Source organism: Ambystoma mexicanum, chromosome 4q (genome assembly GCF_040938575.1).
Source record: "Ambystoma mexicanum isolate Mex_15411 chromosome 4q, UKY_AmexF1_1, whole genome shotgun sequence".
In the NCBI taxonomy this organism is placed as follows: domain Eukaryota; kingdom Metazoa; phylum Chordata; class Amphibia; order Caudata; family Ambystomatidae; genus Ambystoma; species Ambystoma mexicanum.
In genome coordinates, this window is record NC_090928.1 from 60,692,545 (window position 1) to 60,718,967 (window position 26,423).

The following is a 26,423-nucleotide window of genomic DNA, read 5'->3' on the forward strand; positions in this document are numbered from 1 at the left end:
CAAACTCCAGGCCGCTAGGGTAGGCATCCTGACGGTTTTTTGGATATTCATGAGGAAAATTTGCATATGATTAGAATCATTGTATGCAAATGTATCTCATGAATATTAATGAGGGGTATACTGAAAACCCAACATGGATCCAGCCCTCGAGGCCTGGACTTGGGACAACCCTGTTCTAGCACAAAGTAGCAACAGGCTGTTCTTTTCACAACCAACATTCCGAAACATCCTCTCTTATGTGATGGTGCACTGTCAAGGGTTCAAGATCAGAACATCATGCTAACAAGTGGCCAACAGCACGTAAATGCTGACAAAGTGCAATTGTATGCCAATTTAGGATTCCAAATGTTGTGGGGTCATATAGACTGTACACAAACAAAAATAGTTTCCCCAAAGGCAAGTGACAAGTATTGCACAAACACAACATTCAGCACCACACTGATGTCCAATAACCTTCGATTTTGACCTCTTTATAACACAATACATTGCATGATTCCCTGGATCTACACAGGATTCCATAAGCCTAAGAAGCATGTATCTGCCACCCATGATTGACACATGACAGCCTCATAAGGCAGAACATTAAGCAATCTTGCATGCCATTAGGTAGGTAATGCGTGCGGTGGCACCTTAATGTGCCTGGACAACATTCTGTGCTCCAGGGGTTCCAACATACTGGCATTTATGTAATGTGCATAACCTGGAGCTTGCCCTTTAACTGCATTCAGCCTAATATGTATCTTAAAGTGAATGCAATCTATGGAGGGATGGCTTGGGACTTGCCACTAGTTGTCACATGCAGCATTAATGTTGCATGTTCACAAAATCACCTCAACTGGTGTGCACAACTAGTAAATCAATCCGAATGTGTGCCCAAGAGGCCCATAAGTATTTTGCTCTACCTAACATTCACCTCTACTTATTTCAGCTAGCTTACGATATCCCTACCTGCTGTGGTCATGCGGTGTGGGGCCGTCCCCACAGTAGTCAACAAGTGCACAGGAGGAGACATAATATGACAAACATCAAAATGAGTAATATGAGTGTGTGTTTGGATGGCTGAAAAGCATGTTCTTCGGATGCCGATACAAATTTGAAGGTGGGCACTTCGCAGACCAAACCAGAAAATATTTGTTACATAGTAAATGATACCATGCTACATATGGCAAAGGATCTCCATATGCCGTAGAATACCTATGCCACCAGCGAATGAGATGGATCCACAGAGCTCTCATAATAATGATGATGACGACGACCATGATGATGCCACACACTGTTTTGCATTGCAAGAAAAATTCGATGGAAGAGGGCCTACAAATGTGGTGACATATGATTCTTTAAGCATTTTAATAGATGATTCACAAGAGAAGAACATGACAGGTGGAATGATCATACATACAGGGATGGGGCAGATTCAGGATCAGCATAACCTGAGCTCCCTCCCTAGCCCAGTAATACCCCATTCCCATACCTCTGTATGCCCACACAAATCTTACATTATCCCTAACAACAAAACCCCAAAACACAAATCCCACATCCTCAGTAACCCTAAAACCCCCACAAATGATCGTCCAAGCTTAGAAGAGCTCAGGACCGGCTGGTCTTTATTTTGCAATTAGGAACAATTAGGTGCAATGGCTACAGACAGCAGAGAGTGGGTTTTTGGACGTGTTTGTTCCTAAAGATGTGTGGATGGTTGGTGATTAAATGTGGAAGGGTTGATAAAAGCTGTATGCTACGTAACATAATAACTACAAGATGGTGACTGTATAGTGAACTTGCTTTCACTGTGTTTCTTTCAGTCTTGATAGTGACTTTAAAATCCAGATTAGATCTTGTTTCAATTCACATTACATTGCATGCTGCTAATTTTAGGTTTCCATTTTGAATTTGGAAACTAAACTTACAATCATGTTCATTCTGAACAACATTACTAAATTATGTATATTGTGTGTGGTTTGCTTATTATGCGATTTGTGCAAGTTGAGTGATCTCTGAACAAGAGGGTGTAATTTTACACATTTTAAAAACAAACATTTGATATCCAACCATCTGACATCCATGACTCCACCCCTAGGGGATATAATCCAGCTACAATCACCGAAATTGAAGACAAGGTATCCACCATAAAGAGAGACACTTTGCTAATTTCTAAAAACACAACCAAAAGATGAGTGTATGGTTTATGTGACAACATACTCTGCCCAAAGCAAGAAAATCAGGAACATCATCCAGAAAAATTGGCCAATGCTTCAAATGGACCCCCAAACACAACCACTTTTTCAACAACTTCCAACCCTCGCCTACAGAAACAGTAAGGCCTTAAGAAATAGCCTTATTAGAGCTGAAACTCAGAAACACCAGCCTACCACCAAAACATTCAAAGGGACACAACCATGTTTTAATTGCCAGCATTGTAGTAACATCTTACCTGGAAATACCATCTCACACCCACACACCGGAAAACCAATCTCACTCAAACATTCCTGCCCTTGTGATTCCACTAATGTGGTGTATGCCCTAAAATGTCCATGTGGTTTCTACTATGTGGGAATTACCATGTGAAAGGCCAGACTGAGATGAACAAAGCATAAGTCCAATATAAGGACAAAAAGCCTTAGGTCACCGGTATCTATGCATTTCATGGAATCCAGGCACACGATTGCTCAGTTGAAATGCTTGATCTTAGAACAAGTGAAGGTAGGACCAAGAGGGGGTGATGTCCATAAGAAACTGCTCCAAAGAGAAATTATATGGATTGACCTATTAGACTGCCTTACCTCTAGGGGTATGAACTGTGAGTTCGACCTTATGTGCTTTTTATGATGCTTTTTACTTAATACTGGACGTATTATTCTGGTGATTTTGACCTTATGTGCTTCTCATGATACTGTTTTCCTAACACTAGACGAATCAGGACATGGCACTATGCATATCTATATGTTGAATGTCCACAATAAGGCAGATTGTCCAGAATGTGAACGGCAGAGGGACCGGCAGTGAGTTATTCACCTACTGTAAAATTTGATCCTCATGATGTTCTATACTCTATACTGGACGAACCAGGACTCTGGTGAATAATTGAAAAGATGCACTATGCATTTTTTTATATGTTCTATATTCACAACAAAGCAGATCACCAAGAATGTGAACGGCCATGGGGCCGGCAGCAAGGTATTCGCCTGTAGCACAATATGATTCATACAGTGACTTGTTTGAATAGCTGAGACTTGACTCAAAATAACTTATTTTGAATGGTGTCATTTACACATCGTCTACCCTGCGACCTGGTCACTGATAGGCACAAGGCAATTCCTTGGCTGCCTATGTCGGGTCTCATATACATTGCAAGAGGGGGGCACCCAATAGTTTAATTTGAACTATGGTGCCCCCCTCTTGCCTCTTAAGCTTGCGATATATTCGCAGCCAAATAAACAGTGTTCCGCAGTGTTTAGACGCCATTTAATGACTAATACATGTATTCTTAAAGCTTTCACAACCATAGGGCTAACCGCCCATATTGCAACTCGACCTTACAGGCATGATTACAAATGACTATGGGTCTCTTTGATGAGGGACCGCAGAGATCTACCTGATTCTCACAGAGGAGACTCTGGCGGTACACTTTCCCTACTACACGCATGCCGCTCCAATACAGAGTTAATGTTGACATAGTTTATGGAGCCGTCTGATGCCCACACAAAGATGGCGTCCACGGCGCCTACGCGCATGCATGGCGTCCGTGGCGACCATTTCCATGGAACAGAGGAGAGCGATCCGTCTTGGCGACGGGTGCTCGACTGCGACCTCCTCACGCATACTGCAAGTAAGTGACTAAGTAAACATGGGATTTTGCCGCTCTCACTTGATGGTGGCTGTAACACGCATGCAATTACACTCGACCGCACGGAGCACAGTTTATAACTTCCTCGCTTCTGACACTACTTGTCAGATGCGCTTTAAAACTGCGATTTTAGCATTTGACTAAAGGTGATCTAGATTCACCTTTTATATATTTGTCTACATGAGCATGGTCTAAACGCCTCAGCATACATTCTAGTCTTAACATGAACACACAGGGGATCAATTTAGTATGTGTCCTCATATCCTGCTCTGACAGAGGTTTCCCTCTCGTTTCAGATACCTGAAAAGGAAGAGGGCTGTTTCCCGCCATCACTCCAGTACTCTCTGGTCTTGAGGAGACTCCAGACCTGACTACCATCCACGAGTCCTGTTCTTTTGGACCACTTAGGTTTGTAGATGCTCACTTCTATTCTGTAATTTGAATTACTCTCTGTTATACTCACAAACTCTAAATTAGCATATTCCTATTATTCTTAGGACTCACCAAGAAAATGAATTATGAATACAGCATGAAAGCCTAACAAACCCTGCTCTGAAGATGGATTAGTTTAATCCGAAACGCGTTGTCACCAACCATTCCTTGGGAGTGTTCTTCCTATGTTAAAAAATTCTAAAAAATTCAAAAGTTATGATCAATGATGGAATTGTCATATAACTATGTATATTCTTGTTGATTTTCTTCTTTTTTGGTTTAACCTGAGCGTCTTTGCAGCTCATTTGTACCACTGTTGTTTTAAAAGCCTTTTTGACAATTGCTATAATTTACATACCACACTGTGCAACTAACAGTGCGTCTTCAAGTGACTTTATTACATAAACAATTGTCTTTTACCTGTTCAACTTGTTTTGAGTCAGTTTGGTTCTTTTCCTTACTACACTCCAGCAGGCAGACAGGAATATTGAAATATTCAAAAAAGCTATGATTTTCTGAACACAATGAAAGCGTGATTATGCATTATCTGCTACAAGAGTACAATTTTACCTTTTCCAACTATCAGGGATGACCGATTCCACAGAGGAGCAGGTCAAGCCCCTTTAGTTGTGATATTTGACTTGGGATTTTATCCCTCTGGGAGTGCAGCTTTGGGTCACTGGTCGGCAACGTCCAGTGTGTGTTTTGTGTCCCTTTATTTTGGATTCCGAGTGGCCTCGAGATCTTCCCAGCTGCACCTGAAGTCTTTTTCTACTCAACTACGTACATTATCTCTATAATTTTTTACACCATCAATATTTTTCAGAATTCAAAAGCATTGTCGTCATACATAACCAGTTGAGCCTCCCACCCCCCATCTTTGCTACTGTTCCACCCCTAGCCCTGCCACACCCTCACGCCCTAGGGGGAATCCCAGAGTAATTTTTCCATTTCCTACACTGTTTACAATAATTACCTTTGAAAAAAGTTTGAGGGGATGCAGGGATGTCATGACGGTTAAGTGAAATATTAGTTAACCGTGGTAGCTATTTTTGAAATCTATCCATTTACTTCTACTAATTCAATTTAAAGAAGCACAGACTATAAGTTCTATACATGCTAGAACCTATTGGTTGGCTGAAAACTGAACACATTCTTAATGTAAATTCAAATAAGAAACACGCGTACATGATGCTGAGCTCCTGAATTTGGGTATGCATTCACTTTACATCCCAGAGTTCGAATCAGCTAGTTGAAAATGAGAGTTGGATAGTACTATTACCTTATGTACATAGGTCCAAAGGCAAATGGTGTAAATTCCTACATGAGTGTACTCCAAGTTGTTTCAATCTGCTAGACAAGAATTTCAAGATGGAAGATTGCTGAAATGGAATTCATTGAGATGAGCAGTCCCAACAAAACCTCTCCACGCCTTTAAACATTGGTAGAGTCAGCCTCAGTAAGGCAAGTAGAGAGGACTGAACAAAAGGAATTCTTATGTGATCACTAAACACCTCAAAGACGTGTGTCCAATATTCCTGCGGCAATTCCAGGCAAGATGCATGAAATAGCCTTTGCTTCACCACATTGCTCGCACTATCCCATGCTTCAGGGCTGATTCTACATGAGCCCTTGCACATATAGTAAACATGATTTACAAACTCAAAGTGTAACAGTTTATATCTATAGTTCAAGGAAAATATTTTAATTTGTTGACCCATCCAACTCCATTGCTTATAACAGGGGTCTGCAACCTTTGGTTCTCCAGAATTTTTGGACTCAAACTACCATCAATCTTAGACAGCAGAGTGAATGGTGAGAGATCATGGGAGACATAGTCCAAAACATCTGGAGAGCTGCAGGTTGCAGACCCCTAGTTTAAAAGTTAGGTTTATGCATAGATCACTTTCTATATCTCAGTCTGATACAGTAATCCTTCAACTTAATAACCTCAACCTGCATTTCCGAAATTAATTTACTTTTCCCTCTTGCCATAGTAGTCCAATCTATTGGCTGAGACGCTTTCGCATGCCAGCATTGTCTCAGAATAAGGGCTCAATGCTGCCAACAGTGAATAATATATCAAAATGTCTGAAGATGTCCCATTAACCTAGAACTTTCCATTGGATTTAGACTTGGTGGAGCATACTATGCTGGTCACCGAACTCACTCACCCCACCCACTTTTCACATTCCTCCGCAAAATGGCTGGAATCCTTCCTAACGGGTCGTACAGCCAGGGTATTTGACGATAATCACAAGGCTGACGACTGTGTGGTGACATGTGGAGTTCCAGAGGGGTTGTGTTGGTCCCCTGTACTCTTCAACATGTTAACCATCCCTCCATTTGAATTATTGCTGCTAACGGGGTGCTATACACAAACTATGCTGATGATACTCAGTGTCTCATCCCACTCTCGGGAGACTACATCAGGGACACTGAGGCTGTCAATGTGGTCTACTCCCTTATACAAAACTGGATGATGGACAATGGCTTAGCGCTTAATGACGCACAAATGGAGATAATGATTGTGGGCACAGTTGCATGATTAAGGAAAGTAAGCCCGGACAAGAATGAAATTTATATAGCCGGCTGTGTTATTATCACTCTCCCTAAGGTTGAGATGCTGGGCATGTCAAACGTCCAGGAGCTTGGCATGAAGGCCCATGTAAGTTACCTGGTCTTGTCCACTTCTTACTACCTGAAACTTCTTGCATACCTGAGGCCTTTCCTGTCTGGCGAAAGTTTTGCTACTATTGCCAAGGCGATTATCGGAGCCACACTCGATTATTTAGAAACTCATCCACCCACCCCCTTTTCCTGCATAAACATTTTCTCACGGACAGGCCGCTCTGAGTGAAAACAGACTCACACCCGAGCTGTGTACATGACATGTCCCAATACTGTGGTCAGATAATTATCGACAATCAGTGAAAAAAAGTGGTGTAGAGGTGCACTTCTTTTGTTAATTACAACCACCTTGGTTTGGTATAACAATTTAAAAAGAATAGTTCAAAGAAAATGTAGATGCTCCCAATGTAAATCTTGGCTACAAGATCTTAAACATGGATATGAATGGTCCCTCTATATTAATGGGACAAAATCCGGGCACACTATATGACAAAAAAATGCCTGTTACAATTCCAACAGTTTATATACATTTAATGCATCAATTCACACATTTCATATAACATCATGTTTGGTGAATTTTTGGAATATAAGTGAAAAAAAATGTTTATTATGCATTTGACATTTACGCATGTGGATTACAATTCAATGACAAAGCGAATAAATGATAATTACAGTACATTGATCTAAGAAATTAGTTTACAGTTCTTGGTTATAAATGATTGTTAAATCCTTGTTTCAAGCGGAAAGGGGGCACTCAGGTTAGGTGGTAATGTCAATACGATGCATTCTGGGCATTCAACCTTTCATCAGGTATTAAACATTCCTAATGTTCTGTAATAAATAAAATGGTATCAAAAGGGGATCTGATCCTGGATAAGGCGGATCTATGGTCCAAGCCCGAACGAGGGAGACCAACCTGTGAACACTGTAGAAAAGGTGTCTGAGCCCGGACGAGTGGCACCCGTGGTCCGAGCCCGAAAGAGGGAGACCAGTCCTGAACTTGTGAAAGTGAAACCTTGACAAAGAAAAGGAACGTTTGTGTTTTGTTTGCTGCATTAGGCCCTCTGCTTTAAGAGACTGTCATTGCGAGAGAGTCTTTGGCGGAAGGCCCAGATGCCTATGTGTTGAACTGTTACCTCGTGGCCAAGAAGTTAGAGTGTGAGCAGAGCCTGCACGTTCCACCTTGCTGTGTGCTGAAAACTATCCTGACATATCATTTCTTGAACACTTCTCTTTTGAGTACATTATTATCCAACACCATTTTGGATTTATAAATAAGTATTGGCAATAGGTTTATTGGTATAGGCCCTTTTATTCTGACAGACTCTACTAGCACTGCGTTATTATTATTTGATGGTCGTAGCTTGCTCCCATCCTTACATTTAGGTTTAGATAGGCGTTTTACCAACCCATTGAAGTTCAATAAACACCCTTGAATTGTGATCTGTCTTCACTGTTTGATACCATGCCTTCCTTACAGCTGTAACACAGACTTTCCACCGCTTGAGGAAAAGCAACCACTTACCAATACCAGAGTTATAGTGCAGCTCTTTGACAAAGAATATCTTGCAAAGGCCTTGGACCCTCATACGGACTAGAACTTTGATTACAGCGGGCCACCATTGACAGTCACGGCAGTCTCACAAGGGAAAAACGGGTGGGTCTTAGACACCCTTATATGTATTCTAATGTCTGTAATACCTTCAGGGCAAAGAAGACAAAGGAAGAATTGCCCGGTGGAACAAGAAAGGGTCAGCCAATGGAGACAGGAGGGGAAGGATAGAATAGACAATAGGATCCAGGTAGGTGTGGATTGTTTGGGAGGTGGCAGACCAATACACCACAAGGAGGAAGGATAGTGGAAAGGAGAGTGGAGGCAGTTTATACAGAAGTTGAGGTATTTGATAGTGAGAGAAAGTGGTACTGTTTTGGGAGTGCACGTAAGGTGTGTGAGTGAAAGTGGTAGCAGGATAGTAGGGAATGAGTGAAGGGGGACTGAGGGAGAGAAAGAAGGGTGGTTGTGGAGAAGGTGGGGTGGAGTAGTAGTTGTGAGAAGATGGGGTGGAGTAGTAGTTGTGTGAAGGTGGGGATAGCAGTAGAGTAGAGAGTATGCATTACAGAATTAATTGTTCAGACCGGTACGCATTTGACAAAAACAGCCAAGCAGTCAGTTGGCATGTTATGTTAGAGAATTTTTTTGTGAAAATATGAATGACTTCTTTGCATGAGGCAGCCAGGTTGTCTTGGCTGCTGTCCAATCCAAACATCTCTGCATTTTCTGCCTGAACAGGCTCTGATGCAGAGTGTATCGCTACATTTCCTTTTTATGCCATTGGGTCACTTTTTTTTTTTTTTTTAACACCAACGCTAAACATTTTCCCCATCCATCCGTTAACAACCTTCAACTAAGTCTGGTTTTTGCTTCTGTGTATTCATACCAAAAAATATTCATATTTTATGGTATCCAGTAAACCCACATATTTAACAGCACCGCATGCACCTGATGTAGATTGATCATGTCACTGAATAGTCAAAAGGCAAATCCTATGTCACTCATCCTCCATTTTTTCATCAAGTACTGGCTCCAGAAGTTCAATATTTCTGGGCAGATGCGGATTTCGAAACAAAAGGGCTCCACAGTCTCCCTTGAATCTTCTCTGTACCTTGCTTTGCCCTTGACGCAGCCTGATGTCTAGCTTGTTTACATCCCGCATCATAGGCGTGCAGTGGCAAGTGGAGTGCAGAATGGCGGATCTCCATTAAAGGTTACTCCCTGGGCTCCGCTTCCAATAATGAAGGCGATGGTGAGGAAGGCGCTTTGGACAGAGGGCCCCACTGGGGGCAGCCGCCTTGTTTAATGTTGCTGTGAGAAGGGAATCGCTCTCCGCATGATCCTGAAATGTAATAGCATTTCTAAACAGGATTATCACTGTTTCCTCCTCAAGAACCTCTGGTTGAACTTGCTCATAAGCATTTATTTATTTGAGCTAGTTCCTCTGTGTATTTACTCTCGGAAGAAGATCGAGGCCACATTAAAACAGAAAAGCTCGCTAATTTACCCACAAACATGAAAAAACACGAACCTTGCAAGCATCAACATGACTGTGTTCAAGAGGAGAGAGTTTAGGGAATAAATACAATTTAGCATACCATATACGCAAGTGGGAAACTTGTCTGAAAGCTATATATATATATATATATATATATATATATATATATATATATATATATATATATATATATGTATATTATGTATATATATATATATATATATATATATATACATATACTTATATATATATATATATATATATATTTATATATATTTAAATGTATATGCAACTTATTTTGTTTTTGAATACAGGCAACAAAGAACCAAAGCAGAATACAAAAGTGGAATTCCTTTGTTAATACATGAGACAAAGCCATCCATGAATTGTTCTAGACTTTTCTTGATAGTGAGTTCAGCACGTCGTTTTAGCTGGGATCAACGTCCTGTCACAGTTATAATATGACAAAATGACAAGAGCACCTCAGGAGTACAAGGATGAGCAGTGGCTAAGCACCCTACTCAGCTCCCACACTACTACGGAATAACAGTGATCCCAATCATAAAGGTGAAACAGGCAGAGTCAAGAGAAATACTGCCTTAGTCTTGTGTAGTAATGTGGGCCGCAGATAGGCTATATCCAGAGGAGTAGTGTGAATGTTTTGACAGTGGCAACCCAAACAGCAATAGCACAACAGTACAAAAAAAAGGAATGTCCAACTAAGGCTCCATACAATATGTTATGATATGATATTTTATTTATATTGCGCTTATACACATGTGTTTCAGAGCGTGACCAGGCAAAGGGAGGGGAACAGGGGAGAGAACAAACACAAGGATCTTAATGGCCATAGGTAGAGAGGGAAATGTGTAGGGAGGGCCGGGCTTAACCAGCAGGGTCCTCAGGATTCTAAAGGTGGAGGAGGTCCTTAAGAAGCCGCACCCGGCTTAGAATATCCCGTGGTGTGGTGGAGAAACCGATCACATAAACTTTAGTAAACAACGACATATGCAATAAATGTATTATAACAACACCATCAAAAACCTATCTTTATGGAAAAAACAAATGATATGCAGCATATAAATGATGCAAGAATTCTGGGTAATGGTAGTAGGGGTGAAAGATAAATAATCACCAACAATATTACCAAGAAGGATAGGTCTTTGTTGAACATTTTTCAAATGGGTGGCTTAGTAGTCTATAGGGTTCCAAAAGTGGACCAAGAGGATGGGGTCTCAACAGTACCTTTTCTCAATTATTGGTGGTTAAACAGCATTGAACCAGGCTTCCTAATGTTGTGCAAGAGGGTCAAATCAGGTTTCGATGCAGCAAGTGGCAGTGATCCAGATGGGGAGCCGGAATCAGCTTCGAGATGAAGCTTAATGCGGTTCGTTGTGGCATTCGAACAATGTGGTTGATGAGGCCACCAGGGTTGATTTGATGTTCAAGCTTGGGTCGATGAACAAAGATGCTGGTGGTTAAGTCACTGTTCAAGATGTGGTGATTCGAAAGGCTTCCACAGCAGATAGCTTCTTGTTTAAGCTAGAGCAAGCAATGTGCACAGCTGGTGCTGTGCAGTGGTGAACTTGTTCGAGGAATGCAGCAAGAAATTCAGAAGTTTGAAGAAGTGCCAAAGGTACAACTGTGAGTCCTGGCGGTTTGAATGTGCTCAATGATGGTTTTAAGGGGGTGCAATGCAGTAGAATGCAGGAAACCTGATGCTTTCTTTCATCTGGTGCTCCAGGGCCTCAAGGACCAGACTGGTCCTTGTTGTTTACACTCTTAACCCGGGGCAAGCTATCTAGAACCTGCAGTAGTCTTTCACCTTCAGTGAGGAGCATAGATACCAATGACGCTGGCTGAGAGAGGTAGGTTTGCTCCAACAACAGTTCACCCCAATGTGCCCTGGGGGTGGAAAGGAAGCAGAGATTGCTTCTGCTGTCAAACACCTTCCTTCACCTCACAACTGGAGTGCTTTGGAAAGTACTACTCTCCTAGCAGGATCCAAACAAATGTATTTTGAACTCTTTAAAGGTCCAGGTTTAATCAAAGGAGGAGTGGGAGATTCCTTTCTTATTAAAGCAAGAACCCATGTGGGATTGTATAAAAGTAAGCCGGCTTTATGTATCAAATCCTGCAAATCCACAAGTGATTCTTGCATCATCACATCCAAAGTGATTTGCTGTGCAGGAAGAATGAGTGATAGGACAGAAAGAGAAGCCCACTGAAAACCAAGTTGGGGAATACCTTCCCCATGTGTTTATGCAATGTCTGACTGTCTAATCCCGCCCTTTTTCTAAAAATAAATGTGTAGTTGTTCGGGAAGGGACAACAACGAGAGAAAGATTTCTGGAGAGTCAGAGTAGAAGTAGCATCTCAGGCTGGTAGAATAAAGAATAAAAGAGGGTAATCGAGCAAAGGGACCATGAGCGGTCTGAGGACAGAACCTTGGAACCCTGAAGGAGAAGAAGAGGGTGGAGGAGCAGTCAGACAATGAAACAGAGCAGGTGTGCGTGACACAATAACTTCTGATCTGCAGGAGTCCTTAAAACTGCTACAATCCAACAGTGATCCCAATCAAAAAGGTAAAACAGGCACAGTTAACAGATGCACCTCCTTTGCCCTCTGTAGTAATGTGGGGAGAAGGAAGGCTATGCTCTCAAGATGTGTGCAAACGTGATTCAGTAGCAACTCAAACAGCAAATTATAACAGTCCAAAAAAAAGGGAATATCCAATCAAAGTTCTATAAAAATGAATATACTTTAATATCACACCTACAAGGATAGGAAAAAACACTGTACAATAACTACCTCTGTGGAAGGAACAGACTATGTTAACAAAGAGAGAGGAAGCAGTCGGGACAAAAATCCAGGGGCGAAAGACAATTCAACAACCGCAATGTTCTCTAAAAACAGTATGTCTTTCAAATGACTTAACCAGTCACTACTACCTGAAATGGACCAGGGAGTTCAGTTATTGATTAATGGAACCTTTTCTCAGCTTTTTGATGGTTTGCTAGTGTCAAACCAGGCTTTGAGCTGTTGTGCGAGTGGATCGAACCCAGTTCAGTTGCAAAAAATGTGTTGGCCCAAGCAGAAATCTGGCATCAAATCAGTTAGAATGCAGTGGCACAGAGGGGTTTGAAGGTGGCATTCAAGAGATACAGGCTAGAGTGATCAACAGGATCGGTTTGAAGTCAAGCGGTTTGAGATGTGTCGTAACATCTGGTTACGGTTGGCATCTGACTCTTCCGCCCCCTATTCATAGTGAGCTCCGCAGGTGGTTCAAAGCTGTGGTCTTGATATCCCAGGATGCAGATCAGCGAAGCAGGAGTTTGAGGTCAAGCTGGGACAAGTTTAATAACTGCTGGTTTAATGAGTGAGTGAGACTCCAGTGGTTTAAATAGACTCTGACAATGAGCAGTTGATTAGAGTTGAGCAGGTGAGGGGCTCTGCAAGGACACAGTGCAACACCATACTGGTTCAAGGTTGCAAGCATGTTGGTTCAAAGGTTCAGTTGAGTGCCAAAAGAAGCACCAGCAGGTCCCTCAGATCTGATTGCAGTGAATGTAGTTTGAATGCAATTTGACAGGTTCAATGTGGCAAAACAGGGAAACTTACAGAATTTGACAGACCAGATCAGTTGAGACCCACCCCAGTCCTTTCTGGGTCTGCTCTCCCAGCCTAGGGAGGTTTGGTGCAGAGTGGCAGGTCTTGGTCCACAGCAAGAGTCACTTCCAATGTTCTGTGGGAGTGGGTAGGGAGTAAAGCTTGCCTCTGCTTTAGCCTACTCCTTCACCTCAGTGCTTGAGGGCTTTGGAAAGATCAGCTCTCCAAAAAGTGGTGCAAATAAATTATATGTTTGTCCAAGTGTGAACCGGAGAAGGAGTGAGATAGCACTTCTTTTAAAGGCAACATTCCACCCAGTGATAGGACTGTAGCAAGACTTCTTTTGGGGTCCAATCACTATCCTTAGGACAAGTGTACTTTGCCTTCTGACATCCGACCTCATACCCAAAGTGCTTTGTGTGGGAAGTGGAGGGAAGAAGAAAAAGAGAGATTGAGAAATCAAGATGTGGAACCTTCCTCCAGGTGGTCTGGCCACCCGGTGTGTACACAAACCCGGCCCCTTTCTTTGTCAATAGCATCAAAGGCCATTTTAGTATGCAGCAGCCAGGCGTGAGGCTAGTCCTTTTGGGATGGTTATGCCCGTTGATTCTTGTTCACCAGGCCAGCTCCTGCCTTGGTGGGGTGGGCTGGCTCACTGGAGAGAGGTATTACCTGACCTTATAAAGGATCAAAGGAGAGACATGGCCATCCAGTCTCCTGCCCTATCACTTGGCAGGGCTATGCTGCTCTGGGGTGCACATTCAGCCCCAGAGTGACAGAAATTAAAAGGCCATGCAAGGCCCCAATTGTGAAAGTAAAGCTGGCTGATGGGTGAGACCCATTGGAACATACCGGACAGTTCAAAACATTGTTTTCCAACATGAGGCCTGGGGAATGAATGAAAAGGGGCCTCCCTCAACTTTACCAAAATGGAAAGGCACTCAGCTGAAGAAGAGTGTGCCTTAGAACTGAAAACAGCTGATGTGCCAAATGCATTCTAAAACCATGTGTTTGCTGCAAATATTGACTCTATAGACTGGGAAAAGGCACAATGTGGCTGAAAAAGACAGATGGCTGCATGCTGCATTGAAGTTCTGAAATACAAGACTGTGATCTGGATATCTAAGTGAAGTCACGTGATATTTCATTGACACAAAAAAAATGTACTGTCCAACAAATAAACTGAAATTAAATGGAAAAGCTCATTTGGAGTTTTAAAATGGACATTGCTTTCGCATGTGAAACTGCAACCTATTTGTGAACAATACAGTAGGGACTCATGTCTTGTAACTATTATATTAAAGAAATACCTCACACATGGACAGAAGGCCCAAATACAATGTATGGTGATATAATGTATGACAAGTAAAACACATCTTTTGATTTAAAAAGACACTGCTTTCAGCTTACAAATGTGATTGTAGTTTGTTTTTACAGCTTCCTCTACTGAACTGTTGGGCTGTTTATCTGGATTTCTGACCTCAGAGACCTTTTGCTGAGGCCCACCAGGAAAACAGGTCTGTTCCAGTTAAATACAAAGAAATACAACAGTTTTTGGGTCATAATTGTGGATGGGTCAGATAAGGCAACCAACATAACTGACCTTTCAGGACTGTCATGGCCAAATAAACAGCCTCTCAGAGAATCCTAATGGAACTTCAAAGACTGTGTATAAACATACAACATAGATAAACTGATGTCCAAGTCATGTGACTTTGGAGAGGATGAAACTGTTAGGGGGTGGTCTGAATGTGAAACTGTGGCGTCCATATTAATGCCTTGCCATTCAAATACCAAGGGACACCTTTTCATTAATAATAGGAGAAACATGCATCGTAATGGGCTCATTCAGGACTCATTTCGAAGATCACCAAAAGCCTGTCAGTTCATGTAAATATCAACAACATGCTATGTGTGTAATTTGACCTAGAGATGAAAATGGGATTGTGACACTCCTATAAATGACAGAAATCCAAAACTTGGTGAGCTGATAGAAAATAGAATGAATGCGTGTTTTGTGAAGTTTGATGTTCATAACTATTGGTATATGAATAAACTGCAGAAAAAGATAGCTCACTCCAGGAAGGTCGTGCTGAGACCAAACTAGTTTGAATCAGCTCTGCAGGAGTCACTGAATCTGGAAATATAAGAAAGTTGTCGTGTTGTGACTTTCTGGGAAAGAAAATGCAACTGCAAATGTAATTTAAAAAAATGCATTTCTCTCTTTCCCTCATTATCTATAATCTGGACCTTCCAAAACCCTTGCCCTATCAGCTGGCAGAGGCCGGACTAGAGAGGTGAGGAGAAAATGAATGTCCGATCCGTGGGAAAATGGCTTGGCACATCCTTATATTCATAATTTGGGATGTGTCATAAATACTAAATAATAGAATTACCCGATGACCCAGGGACAAATGAGACTGGGAAAGAAGTAGGAGAGCTGTCAAAACCATCAGGTTACCACCTTGCCAAGAGAAAAGCTGGCTAAAAACCATATTAGAGGGAGACAGCTGCCTACATTGAGAGGCCTTAAACCATGCATGGGAGGCAGAGTCTGGGAAACTTAAAAGCTGACCGGGCCTGACATGTGAGGGGCCAGATGAGGACTGGGTGCTGGTGACTATCCTTGACAGAAGCCTTTGACCAAATCTGTGCTATTCAAAGATAAGCCCTGCTGTTTCCCTGAGTGCCAGATGACCAAGGTCTCCCATGTATGTAGCTTTATCCAAATGACAACCAAAGTGTGGGGAGAATCTGCCAGCCTTAATCTCCTTCCTGCATAGTGGGTGAGCAGGGCAAAACTGTGTAGACCCTGGCCATATTTGACGACAAATATAATTCAATTAATTCCCCTACAGAAAATCAGCACATCCATCTTAAACTGGAGAGTGAATCAGTCTGTTTTAATCCATCCCATTTCATTAGTGGGCTCTCTTCCATTAGTGGGAGGGGGTATAACGGTGTAGACCTTCCCATATTTAATTTAAAATAATTCAATTAATTCCCCTATGTAAAATATCACAGGATGATTCTTTTTACAATTCGAACCTAACAAATCTCATTCCCAGTGTGTTATAGTCACCATAGCATATAAAGTAGTTGGGTGTCCCCTGTCCCAAAATGAAAATCCCAACACCCTGCATCCCCTTTGAAAGTGAATTCAAAAATAAATAATCACATTGCATTTCCCAAAACCCTGCATGTCAAAATAAGCCACGGGTGAGTCTCCAGTCATATAAAGTGTCTCTCTCCTGGGAGTGAGCAAGGGATATGCATAGCAGAAAGGTTTGAGACTGCTTTGGGCTAAAGAAGGAACAAAAGTGCTGATTTGAAATAAACTGTGTGTGTTCTCAAAATGCATGCATTTTGGGTGCAGAGAGATTAAGCCCATGCTCAAATTGAATGTATAAACGCCTGTGCACTTTCTAAGCTGATAACCAAATGACAATTTGCCCTATTGTACTGTCATATCGCAACGCATTGTGTGCTTTAATAACTGGGAGTTTTCGGGACAGGAGATAAAAATCGAGAGCCTGATTTGTATTCTGTCAAATGTAAAACGAAAAGTGTCTCATCTTTTTGTTTAAATTTGGATGTCAAAGAGAAGGTGGCGTTTGTAAATTAATTGTTTTCTAGATATCTATTAAAACTATTTGTTAATAAAAATATCTATCAACTCAATACCCCGGCCTGGTTCTTGGCTTAGTGTGGCACAGGGGAAGAAAGACTTGGTGATATTATATGTGGTGCAGACAGGGCTAAGTGTACCTAATATAACAGAAATAACGCTATTTGGTGTGGAACTTTGGGCGGGAGCAGGTCCTTCCCATGTTGATAGTGGTCCTCAATAGATAATGTTTCAAAATGGGGGTTCAGTATCCGGTAATTAGCCTGTTCTGACTCGTGACAAGGGCAGGGTATAGCAGGTCAGTCATTTTTGTGTAAAATCACTAATTGTTTGGTGGGTTTTTCATGTTTTGTTGAAGTACCACTTTGGTTTGACCTCTGAGAATCAGCAGGGTATTGAGGAATGAAAGTACCCAAAGTAATCAGAAAGTAATCGTATTTGACCAGATATTTAATTTAAAAATTATACACATTTACTGACTGCAAAAGAAAGGATTGTGTTGCAGTAGAAAGTGTTCGCAAATGTGGCCCAAAGAAAAAGTCACTGGTAAGCATGAGTGCTGTAGAAATGGACCAGGGCAGACATAATTTCCTCTCAAAGTTGTTCATTTGGGGTGAATGGGCAGAGATGGATGCTGGCACCTGTCAGGCCAGAATTATTCAGGAAGTTACAGCAGTAACCACTGATATTTGGCTAGATAGGGTCTGTTACAAAAAAAGTTAGAACATTCCTAATGCAATTAGCTGAAGAGCGTTTGAAAATAAAGAAGCTAGTTTGATGGATAAGACTGGGGACATAGAAGAGACCGAGAATTCATTACAGAAATTAGAACAGCAATTACAAAACAGTCACATTGCAGAGCTAAAATATAGGAAGGGTGCATTTAACAACTCAAAGAGGAGATAGAAACCCATTTGCAGTATGGCGCTGAGCTGGGAATGTAACTCTCAGCACTTCATGATGCACATGTGCAATGTAGGGAGGATGTGAGCACACTCTAAGCCAAGACAAATGATCAAATGTATTACAGTAGGATGTTGTTAGATGAAATTGAAGCTTTTAAACAAATCATAAATGAACTAAAAGCTGAAAATAGTCAGCTGATTATAAATGGGATTGATTCCCAAGGTGAATTTGATCAGATACACCAAAACATATGCAGTTTGAAAAAGCTAAATAAGCAACTGCTGTTGGAAATAGACCTCCTGAACCAGGCAGAGAATCAGTTGAAAATGAATGCAGAAAAGGAACAGTCGGGTTCTCAGGAAGTGACTGGCATTGGGTGAGAAAATGTAGAATTCAAGGAGCGTGTGAGTCAAGCACAATCTGACCTATTGCAGGCAGCACTGTGCAGCAATACGCAAGAGGAAGAGATAAGTATATTGAAAATAAAATGCTCAGAATATGCACGCACAATGCATGCCTCACAAAATGAAAATGTGTCTATTTGCAAAGAGATTAAGGGATTAAAAGATTGATTGATGGCTCAAAGGAAAGTGCTCGAAGCCAATAAAGCACTTGTGTCGGGATTAAAAACTCAGGTGTCTGCATCCCAGAAAGAGATAGGGACCGAGAAAAACAGGTGTGAGAGATTGTCAAACAAAATAGAGCGATATAAACTGGCTTTGAGGCACCCTGATCAGTCTGGGTATCAAAAAACACCCTTTGATCAAGGAGTGTTTCCCTCCCTACTGAGGACCTCTTTGCCAGTTAATTACCACTTCATATGTCCACAGAGTGCAGCTGACCTCATGCATACCAGTTATCAAGACAAGGGAAACTTAAGGCAGCTGGACTCAACCAGGCCCAGTCAAACTGAGCAATAATGGCAGCCTCTATCTGACAGTGATGAGTACTCACTGTTACCAAACAGAAGGGAGGGTGGCCAGGCCAGTGGGTCCTGGGAAATCAAAAATACTGCAGGGAGTACTTCTGACCATGAGGATTCCTATGATGAAAAGATCAGGGAGTTGGACTTGCAGAAAACGAAACTACAAAGGGACCACTTTGTCCACTTTGCAAAAGGGAAAAGCCCGAGTTTTGGCCTAGAAAGAGCATCTTAAAATCCTCCACACATTCAGGGAGATGGGAGATTTCCCCAGCATAGCTACTGCTGTGAATATGGCAGAGGTGAAAAATAACCCTCCATTAGACTTGGAGATGGGGGGGGCCTAAAAATACTCCTTTTGCCATCAAATAGAACATAAGGCAGAGGAGGCCCTTTGACACAGCCCAGTCGAATGATAGTCAGGCAGGATACCAGACCAATGCTCCATCTGACCCTGCCACCCATGTAAATCCGAGATGCAAGGGTCATAGACCAATCCTGGGGTATGTACACACTCCCTCTGCACAAAGGGGCAGGGGCCTGACCAGGTAAGCCGTGCCCCGGGAAACTTTCCTCCAAATTTCCCTCCAAGCTTCCCTCAGAAAAGAAGTATCACTCCACCCCTCAACCTACATTTTTTCCCCAGGTACCCTCCGAACCTGAATTTCCAGAATAATCCTCCTCTCTCTCTCTCCACCTCCAGAACAATAGATCCCTGAAGCCGGGAGAAGGGAGACTTAGGATGGAAAATTATGGGGGAACTGCCAATGCCCAAGTTACTCCGGGAGAAGGGTCAGTTACCCTTTCCGGGAGCAGCAAAGGCATGTATGATTCAAGACCTCCCTTCAACCCAGATAACGTTTCCCAACTGGAGCAGCAGGTCTAGCAACTGACCAATGATCTGCGACGCATGCTGAGGGCTCAGTCGAACCCTCAACAGGAACCTGCTTTGCAGAACAACCCAACACCCAGATGTGATGCCTGGGCGGGGGGAGTAACTGTAAGAAAATTCTGACAATCAGCAGGTTCCTGAGTAGGGGGCCTGTGTTTAAGGGAGATGCCAAGTTTTAGAGGAAGCTTCCCCACCAGAACAAGACCCCCAGAAACCTCTGAGCCTGAATATGCATCTTCTACCACTGAAAAGCTGGAACCTAAAGAACAGAGGGTAAGTAGAAGTCAAAAGAGAACACACTTTGTGGAGGAGCTCAGGATCAACCCCTTTGAAGGAGAAGAATCCCTGGAGGATTCAGGTGAGGAAATCTTCTCTTTCAGGAATGGAGATCCCAATTTTGATTGGTTAAGTATGGAGACCGACGCAGGGCAAGAAATTCTTCAACTCCAACAATGTCTCCCAGATGACCCTGAAATCACAGAGGTATCCTCCCCCAAACAGGTTCTGGGAACTGTCTCTGTGAAAAGGGGACAGCAAAAAATCGGGGGAAAAGAGGACTTCACAATTCCATCTATTTCTGGGTGCACAATCTTTTTTTACAGATTTCTGAACTCCGACACAGAAAACTGCCCAAGATCACACTGGGTCGGAGTTGATCATAAAATAATTCACTTCAGAGCTGGCACATAATTCACAATTTCTTTGCCCCCTTGAGGAGAGAGAAGGAAGATTTTATGCCCCGGTCAAGGTACATGGTCAATGTGCATTATCAGCACTGGTGGACACTGGGTCCCAAGCCACCCTCCTTAACGTGTCGAAGAGGTGACCTGTGACATCAGGAAGAATGAGGTGATATTCTGAGTCAAAAATTACTACCTCGCATCCTTGGAACTTTACATCCAGGTCAACGCCGTAACAAGAGATCTATCCACCCAACTGGAGGATACCACCAAAATTGCCAAGCCCACGGTCTTCCTAGGCTTCAAGCAGACGGTGGAAGAACGCATCAATCTTGCTGATACCTGTGAGACCGAGGAGCAAAGACAGAAGCTAAAACAGGTGTTCCTGGATTTCCAGGACATCTTTTCAGTGGACTCATATGACTGTTGATGCACAGATCTATATTCCACCACCGTACCCATGGAACCTGAGATGGCTCCAGTATTTGTGAAACAATACCGGTTACCTCTTGCATCCATGGAGTCACTCACAGAAATTATTAAAAATCTAGAATGCTGTGGGATAATTTATCCAATCCACAGTACCTTTAACAACCCGGTACTAGTGATACTCAAACACTACGGCCAATGGAGATTATGTGCTGTCCTGAGGGACTTGAACACATATAAAGATGGCCACTTCCCATCATCGATCAAGGGCTGGCACAGATCCCAGGGTCAAAAGTGTATACAGCCATTGATTTGACTAAAGGTTACTGGACTGTACCCGTGTGTAGAGAAGACCAGTATAAGCTTTCCTTTACCTTCGGGTCAGCACTACACGTGGACCGAACCTCCTTCGGATACATAAACTCTGGCAATGTGTTCAATATCTTCCTACATAAGGCCATGTCTGATTTGGGCAAAAGGGGAAACCTGGCCTATGTGGATGATGTTTTGATCAAGAGCTCAGCTGTGGAAGAACATATAGCAGAAATATGCTATTGTCTAACCCAGTTGCAGAAAGCCAGAGCAAAACTGTCCTTTCAGAAGGCACAGTGGTGTAAGACCCAAGTGAACTTCTTAGGGCACAAGATCAGCCCTGAGGGTCATAATCCCCAGGTAAAGAAGGTGGAAGCCTTACTGAAATTAAAAGACCCTACCACTTTGTGAGAATTAAGAAGCCTTCTTGGACTCACTAATTATAGTCCGAAGGTCATTGAAGACTATGCAGAGGTCACTCAACCCTTGTTCCATTTATTAAAGACTGGAGTCAAGTGGGAGTGGGGTCTGGAATTAGCTGAGGCAGCTAAACAACTGAAAATAAGCCTTTCCCAGGCTCCTTGTTTGGCTTACCCCATAAAGGACAATGAGTTCTTCTTGGAGACTGGGTTCTCAGATACCTGCCTATCAGTGGTATTGTACCAAAACACAACAAGGTCTAAAAAGTAATCTCGTACATGAGCAAATATTTGTCCTCTGTGGAGGAAAAATGCATTATTGGCAACGGTGTGGGCATTGAAAAATTACCCGCCGTTTATCCTGGGAGAGTATATCATTGTGGACACACATCACCAACCCTTGCAATACTTAAAGTGACCGAATCCAAGCAGGGAATGTAAGTAATTCCAGAATTACTTCCTGGATTCTATCCAGGCAGAAGAATCCTCTAGCGCAAGGATTGGCGGACCTGCATGATTGTGCTCAAGAAAACTGTGTCGAGGACAAAAGTCTAATGACCAACAACAACATGGAGGAGTACTTAACTTCCCCACACAAGGACTATGAAGAAGATACGTGGCAGGGGATACCCACGGTTTTTGTGGATGGGTGCTCCTATCATATTGACAATAATGGGGAAAAGGAACTAGTGGGTGGCACTTGGAATACCTTGGTTAATGATACCCCAGAGCCCTCTGCTGGTTACAAAATAGGTCCCTGAAGTAGTCAGGTGGCAAAGTTTATGGCGGTACATCAAGCCATCCTCACTGCAGCACACCACCAACTCAATACACCGCTAAAGCATGGGCAATCAATCCAATCAATTGATAATCTGGTAACCTCTAATGAGATGACTATCTATTGGAAAAGGTCAAAGGTCACTCTAAAATAGATGGACCAGAAAAGACGGGAAATGACCTATCTGATTAGCTGGCTAAAACAAGATCCCTTCTTAGGCATTTAATAGAAACCAAATCCCTGTTGGGTGAAATCCAAGTCACTGCAGTCACCAGGTCCCAAACCCATGCCAAAGATTAACTGTGTACTGTCCAGATGCTGGTTTCATTACTGCACAAAAAGAGGAACCGATTATTGGGACATTTTATCAACATATTGAAGATTGCATGAATTTTCCTCTGACAGAATCTGATTACATCGGGAAAGAGGATCTACGGGTGTTAATAAAGGTTTCCAAAATCAGAGACAAAATCAGAGACATTTTGTTGGTACGTAATCACTATCTGGATGTGACCAGTGGGTGGTACCTACCTCATTCTGAAGCCTAATATTGTGTCATGCCCATGACGCGGGCACTGATGGTCGTAGGGGGTTTCATACAACACTAGAAATCTTGCACAAGGTTGCATACTGGCCCCACATGGGTCAGGACCTCAATATCTACTTAAAGGGGAGTCATGTGTGTGCTCAATTACAGCCAAGTTCTCTCACACACCAAGCTCCCTTACAGACACTGCCTTGGTAAGATTTGCAAGTTGATTTAATTGGGACAGTGATTTGCTCCTCTAGAGGAAACAAGTACATGTTAACTGTAACATGCTTTTTTACCAAGTGGGTAGAATGTCTTCCAGCCCCGAATTTTAAAGAGGAAATAGCTGCTGCAATAAAGATCAACCACATCTTCTCTTGTTTCGGCCTCCCACAAAGGATTGAGTCGGATCGAAGAAGTCATTTTACCCACGAGGTGATGGCAAAGATGTGGGAGATTCTATGGGTAAAAAGAAAACTCCACGTTGCCTACAACCAGCCTTGAGCGGGGGGGTTTGAGAGGTAAAGTAAGTCACATGTGGGCATCTTCAAGAAGTTCATGGCAGATGCTGGGCCAAGTTGGCACATTTGATTAGCCTTTGTCCTGGTGGCGATTAGGTCTACACCGTCTTCTGCAATGAAAATGTTTCCATTTGAGCTCATGACTGGATGGAAAATGGTGCTACTGCAGCATCTGTTCTACAGAACGCAGGAGCAGACACTGATAAATGTGTCCACTACCCATGAGTACATTGAAAATGTAAGGAAACACCTCCAGCATGCTTTTGCTTATGCTCAGCGTAACCTAGAAATGTCAGCGGAGTGCAGGATAACCTACTATGACCTAGAGACCACAAAGAAGGAGTATGAAATAGGTGACAAGGTCTACCTGACAGTTTTCAAAGGAACCAGACCAAGGAGCGGAAGTTCCTTCAATCTTGGCATGGTGCCTTTGAAATTGTCTGTTGCCCATACGTTCTGATTCCCTAAAGGAGAACACATGCAAGAGAAATGGGTCCACATCAATTAGTTAAAGAGCTGTCACCCCAGAGAAGCTTTATGACTGATTGAGGAGTCCAGTGAGGTTAGAGCCCAGGAACCATCTGACGGATGAAAAGAAAGAAGGGAAACCCTGAAGGAGAATAAAACAGAAATAAAATGAGTACAATAATTAAGGCTCATAAAGAAATGTATAAATAAGGATTGAAAATAATAATGTTTGTAGGATAATTTTAATGCATCTTAAATAAATGTCAAGGTATTGTTTGGTTGATATAATTATGTAATGTTCTTTTATTTTTCAAATGATATACCTATTTACCAGGGAAAGGTGTATTGTATAATATACTCAATCTCTCTTTTACTTGTCCCGGCAGATCAATAACTCCTTTACCTCCACAGCCTGGAGGTAGGAGGTCCCAAAAGGAAGGGGTTCCAGGACCATACCCCAACATCTGAAGAGACAGATGCAGGCCGGGGTGCCCACCCCCTCAGAATGGGAAAAGGAACAGACTGGCTCCAACTAATGAATAAATAAATTAATAAAAAGAAGACAAAAGAAAAACCCCACTCGCCGTTGCTCTTTGAGTTAGCAGAATCGGGGGTGAGGGGAGATGTGGGGTGCAAATTCAGCGCCAGAGTGACAGAAAATAAAAGGCCCTGCAAGGCTCCTATTGGAGGAGTAAAGCTGGCTGATGGCTGAGACCCATTAGCCTCTGTTTCAATTAACCTTGCCTAGTGAACCACTACCTTGCGTGGCTTTAAAGGGATCAAAATACATAAAAGAATATCTAACCCACTCACTGCTTAAACGTCAGTCAGTCAAAACCACATTGTGGAATTTGAGGCAGGTGGTTGTACATTACCCATGCGGTACATGCACAGTATGCAGATTCACCAAGAAGTTCAAATCGTTCACACTGAAAGGCAAACTTTGGATGTTGAGGCATTTTTCTAATTGTAAGACACAAAACACAATTTATTGCATTCAATGCCCATGTGGTAAGAAATACATTGTACAAATGAGCATTCCAGTACATAAGAGAATCATAGAACTCAGGTCAAGAATAAGGTGCAGGAATACATCAGTCCCATTGGTTACACATTTTATTGAACACCATCATACATAGGATGACATCCTATGGTGGGTAATTGATGAGGTGACATAGTCATTGAATAGTGGCAATGCCTTAACACAAAGAATCCTGTTGGATGCATATAATGAAAACTTGCATTACAGGACTCAATGAAGAACTTCCAGCAATGTTTTAAACAAATGGGATCACCAGTGGCAGGAAACAGGTTGAAAAATGTTATTTTGAATTGAGGAAGCTAACATACAGTATCAAAACATAAAACCGAGCAACGGGGCATCCGAGCCAGGTGGCACATAGAATCGCGCCTGCAAGTTACACCTTGGGCTTCAAGATGACTACAACCATTTGTGCTTTTTTTATACAAATATGGGATTGGTGCAATTTCTCTGGCAGTTGAATTATATCAAAAACATGCAATACCAGTATCTACTTTCGGTGCAGAAGTGTGGGTTATGGCAACTCATGATCCCTCAACAAAATCAAAAATAAGTTCTTGAAAAATGTGCCTATGTTGCCTCGAAGTTCACCTGCAGCCGTATTACATTTCAAATATAATATTAGCTTGATAGCTGATCTAGTTACTCTCAAGCTAGTGTTTTACTGGCTTAGATGGTGGATTACAGATAGCCTGGGGAAGTACTGAGATGCATTAAAACATCTGCTAAGTCTGTAGGGGGGAAATGTATCCCCTGGTTTGCACATATTAAGGAACGACTAATCGGACTACATGAGTCTGGAGTATGGGACGCTCCCACAAACATTGACAAATCTGCCATAGTTAGGATTAAGAAAACAGCACAAAGGACAAAGGAATTGATGATGGAAGCAGGTACTAAGCTTAATCTTTGTCCCGAGTATCTTGATTGCAAGACAGATGTTAGCTTTGAGAGCTACCTTGATTATATATGCCCCTTCTTCCCCCCAGTGGAGAGATCTATGTATATTTGATTCAGGATGGGCACATTATCCCTGGCTTGCTTTACTAAATCCTGGGGAGGCTGGGTATTTGCCCTCTTTGTGATCAAGGCATGGAAACTGTCACACTTCTTTGTTTATTTGTGTAAAACTGAAAGTGTTAAGAACCCAATATATAAAACCGCTATTGAGGACGACAAGTATTCAAACTACTAGTGAAGCATTGACATTTTGTAGAGACAAAACTGTACACTATATTGTATTTTCAGTATCCGTTATGTCCATATGGCTTGGTTACTCAGAACAAAGATAATGGGAAAGAAAGAAGGACTGGAGAAAATCAGCCACCTGC

At 42.3% G+C, this 26,423-nt stretch overlaps 1 protein-coding gene across 7 annotated transcripts in view; it reads right to left on the bottom strand.

Annotated features, from left to right (window-relative positions):
* Positions 1 to 26,423, bottom strand: part of LAMA2 (laminin subunit alpha 2) — a 3,027,572-nt gene that overhangs the window by 2,645,367 nt on the left and 355,782 nt on the right. The gene's annotated exons all lie outside the window — the stretch shown is intronic.